The following is a 4,831-nucleotide window of genomic DNA, read 5'->3' on the forward strand; positions in this document are numbered from 1 at the left end:
CAGGGGCCATGTACTGCCATCCCTGGTCAAGTTAGCCTCCAAGAGACTTCCACTTTGGAAAATCTAGGAGCTCGTGAAAGTCACCAGTGAGATGAAGCAGAGAAACAGCAAACTAAGGGCCCACTTTTTAGTGACAGGGTCCATGCCATAGAGCCATCTCTACACCCCAGATCTGGTACCTTCTCCCACAGCCAAAGGGACCTATGAAATCAGCTCAGCACAGAGAAAGGGGATGAGGGTTCTGCCACTAACACGCTGTGTGATTTTGAGCAAGCCCCTTCCTCTCCGAGCCTCAGTTCCCCCAACTGTAAAATGAAATGGATAGACCTTAAAATTTAAGGAAAGGGTCAGATACTTATACTATTAGGTATGCTTGACCTTGCTTCTGATGACACAGGAGAATGGGTCAGATTGGGGTAAGACCGCCCTGAAGTGGGAGTCAAACGTCCACAGGGGTCCATGAGAACAGGGGATGTCGCGGCAGCCCTGTGGCTGCAGTCAACATACCAACAGCCAATTTGAATTTCTTGGATTTCTCAGAGGCATCTACAATACAATATGTCCAAAGTGAAGTTCTCATTCACAATTTCTGCCAAAACTACTCCTCCTACATATGAGTAAAGGTAAACATCTCTCACCCAGCTATTCAATCCAAAAACCTTGGGAGAACTTTGATGGTTCCCCTTGCCTCATTGCCCATTGGCAAACCCTCCTGTGTCTACCTCCAAGGATAGCCTGAAGCCACCTCTCTGCCTCTTCTCCCCAAACATTGGGTCCCGGCCCTCCCTCCTACTTCTCTTCCTGCAATCAGTTCTTCCCACAGACCCACGACAGTCTTACTCTGATGACCGTGCCACTCCGGTTTAAAATCCCGCCCCCCCCCCTTGAATTATATTACACTTAGGATCAAATTTAAATCTCTTACTACGGACTACAAAACAATGCTGACCACCTCGCCAAGTAGTATTTAGCTTCTAGGAGGAGAAACATTTCTCAAGAGATAAATAGAGTCTCTATGGCTGGGAGAAAGGCCTGGCATTTCGTGACTTTTTCAAAATATTTTCAATAGCAATTTGGAGGCTCTTTGCTCATCTGACATTTATCTTCATTTGGCATGGGAAATGGTTGAAAGACACGGAGGGCGGGGAGCATTGCTTACAAATGTTGGGTGGCGGCAAAGGGGACCTCTTATAAGAATCCATCACAAAGAGGAGCTGTGGCCACTCGGCTCGATGAAATCTGCCCCATCTGCTTTGATTTATTCAGCCGGGGTGCCCCCTGATAGCTTGACTCATTTGAAGGATAATTATCCACTGTGTTATATACGCCAGTCCCTTGTCCCCAGGAAGCTGGTGTCAAGGAGGTTAGACAAGTGACAAGTGACAAAGCATGTCCGATCATTGCTCATACCCCGGGAGAGGTGGCCAGCTGGGGTCGGGTCACTAGGCCCCGGGCGTGTGCATAGGGGTTGGCTGTGTCTGCCTGTTCTACTGATGGTGGCCCTTCTCCTGTCCCCTGCATATCAGAGGCGCAGACTGCCTTTCCAGTCTGCTCCTCCCCCAAGTGACATCATTCAGGGTGGAGCTCAAGTCAGCACCTGGGGGTAGCAGCTCACTGTCACAGGGTTTGTGCCCAATGTTCTCTGTGTGTCCCTCCAGATTCACTCTACCTATTTCTACCTTCTCCAGGCCCAGGAGGCTACTTCTGGAGTTAATATCAGTTACCTCCCTGAATCCAGCTTCAGGCTCAGTGTGGCTCCTGGGTGGCGCCAACAGGGCTGTTGGAAGGAATGAGACTCAGCCCAGTGCCTGGTACATGGTAGGTGGATAATGACCGGTATCCCTTCTTATACGTAAAGCCACTGAGCTATATGGTTATATCCTAAGGCCATCTGACTGCTCTGAGTAAGACAGCATTCTGGTTAAGAAACACAGGCTCCAGGGGCACCTGGCTGGCTCAGTTGGTAGAGCGTGCAACCCTTGATCTCGGAGTTGTAAGTTTGAACCCCATGTTGGGTGTAGAGATTATTAAAAATAAACTCTTAAAAAAAAAAAAACAGAAAGAAACACAGGCTCTAGCATCGAACTTACCTGGGTTATAGCCCAGCTCTGACCATGAACAGCTGTGCAACCTCAGGCAAGTAACTCAAACCCTCTGAATGGGAAATGGGTCTGAAGGTCTTTATGAGAATAAGGCAGAGAAAGTACTCAACACCCTGCCTGTAGCTTTAATACTGATGGTTGTTGTGTTGCTGTTGGCAGCCTTACTTTAAAGGAACATTGAGCCATTACCACCCAGTACCCCTCCTTCCAGGTGGTTGTAATTCTGACTCCTGCTCTTTTACTGAAGCTGGAGATAGGTGGGCTCGGGAGGAAATATTTATGTAAACCAGTGACTCTCCACCCCAGTTGCACATTAGAATCACCCAGGGAGCTTTGTGAATCCTTATACCCAGACAGCAGCCCTGACCAATAAAATCAGGATCTCGGGAAGTGGGACCCAAGCATCAGAGTGTTAAGTCCCCGAGGTATCCATTCTGGTTACCAGGGTGGGTGCACTGAGAATTGCCATCGGAGCATTGTTCCTACCGGCCGATTCGCATACATAAATCAACAAAGCTTCTGACAGGTTTTGGAGATAAATATGAATTTGCCCCTCTTTACTCTAGGAGGAAACTGAGGCACAGAACAGAGAAGAGACATAAAGGGTAGAGGTAGTTATCGTCGTCCCCATTCCAGAAACAAGGAAGCTGAAGCCTGCCCCAACGGTCCCTACACGGTGTGGAGATGGAACCGCATCGTGGCATTTTAGCGGGAATCACATGGTGGCCATCACCCAGGCTGCGGGGGCTCCCTGCGGGGAGCAGTAGCTTCAGTGGAGGAATGTGGCATTACAAGATCTCCCGGGGCCTTTCACGGTGCAACCCAAGCAGGAAAACCAAGAGCCAGCTTTAGTCTGCCTTTGCGCGGGAACGCGAGCCAGGCCCTCCCCGCTCCACCTGTCAGTTTTGAAATCTAGCAAGGGAAAGTGTACACACAATGGAAGATTCCAGAACAGGAAAAAGAATGTTAGTAATGAAATCTACATAAAGTCCATGGGTGACTTAATAACATTGTCCCAATGTGAACATTTCTGTTTTTTTGTTTTTTTGTTTTTTGGGTTTTTTTTAAGATTTTATTTATTTATTTGAGAGAGAGAGAATGAGAGACAGAGAGCACGAGAGGGAAGAGGGCAGAGGGAGAAGCAGACCCCCTGCTGAGCAGGGAGCCCGATGTGGGACTTGATCCCGGGACTCCAGGATCATGACCTGAGCCGAAGGCAGTCGCTTAACCAACTGAGCCACCCAGGCGCCCGAACATTTCTGTTTTGCTAAACGCACCACGGTAAGGTGAGACATGAACAAAACCAGAAGCTGGGTGAAGAGTATTCCGAAAGTCTGCACTATCTTGGCAAATCTGCAAACGTTTAATAAACAAATAAGTGAAAAGGCATGCCGGGGCCTTCCCCCTTTCTACCACATCCCCAGGAATCATGCTGAGGCCCCAAGCCCCAGTACTTCCGAATGTGACTATATTTGGAGGTGGGGCCTTTGGGGAAGTGATTTGGCTAAACGGGGATGTTAGGGTGGCCCTAACCTGATCTGACTGGTGTCCTTACAAGAGGGGGAGGAGGACAGGACACGGGGAGGGACATCGCGGATTGTGTGCGCCCCAAGAGCAGGCCATCTGCAGGCCACAGAGTGAGGCCTCAGTTGAAACCAGCCCTGCTGGCACCTCAAGCTCGGACATCCAGCCTCCAGAAGCATGAGACCACAAATCCCTGCCATTGACAACCCCCCCCACCCCAGGCTGTGGTACTTTGTCTGGCAGCCCGGCAGACCAGTACAGCTCCCTAGGGATACTTCTCCCTGTGGGGGCTCCTGGAGGAAGGGGGGGTCAAAGAAGAAGGGGAGGGGGCAGGAGGAAGAGAGGAAGAGATGGAAGCAATGAAAGAGAGACAAGGGGAGAAGTTTCCAAAAGAAAAAGAAGAGGAGCCCTGCGTTTAATTTCCACCCAGGACTGGCTGTACGGGTTGTTAAAATATTGACAACCTCCCCTAATAGTTGGGGAATAGCTACCCCAAGTGGCTCCCAGCCAGCCTGTCCCCACCCAAGACCCCCCAGCTCTCCCCCAATCCAAGGGGGCTCTGGACCCAGTCTTCCAGCCATCATGTTCCTGATAGGACAGGGATGTCTGGGCCAGTGATAAATATTGCCACCCTCACCCTGTCCCCTTACCCCTTACCCATAACTCTATGTGGCCTCAGGGGACCTAACTTCCTGGTCCCTTTTCTTCATCTCTAAAAGCCTGGAGTTTTTCTGAGCATTCAGAGAGATTACAAAGGGAAAGGTCTCAGTATGGTGGCCTAAGGGTCCCCCCCCCCGTGTGTATTAATGCTGGGGTCTTGATCATAGTTGTGGTCACCAGGGGACAATTACAGCTGTAACTCACCAGTGCCTCCTGGCGGTTGTGGTAATAAAGCTGACACATGTCATAACCAGGAGGAGCTGGGGTAAGGGAGGGGTCTCTGGGGTTAACAGACCAGACCTACAGGGTGCCTAGACCCCACAGGAGCATATCCACTGACCCCACCCAGTGCCCCATAGAGTCTAGGGACCTCAGGCTCCAGCGAGGCTCCCTAGGGTGGCCTGATGATCTGATGGGGACTCGCCTTGGGAGTCACAGAGCTGGATTTGGGAGGCTGAGGTCAAGCCAGAGTAAGGACCATGGGCCAGGAAAACTGAGACAGTGACCAGGAATGGGGAGAAAGATGGGTGGAAATATAAATATAG

This window comes from Mirounga angustirostris, unplaced genomic scaffold (genome assembly GCF_029215605.1).
Source record: "Mirounga angustirostris isolate CCGP_5_RB_7025 unplaced genomic scaffold, mMirAng1.0.hap1 SCAF_5, whole genome shotgun sequence".
Taxonomy (NCBI): domain Eukaryota; kingdom Metazoa; phylum Chordata; class Mammalia; order Carnivora; family Phocidae; genus Mirounga; species Mirounga angustirostris.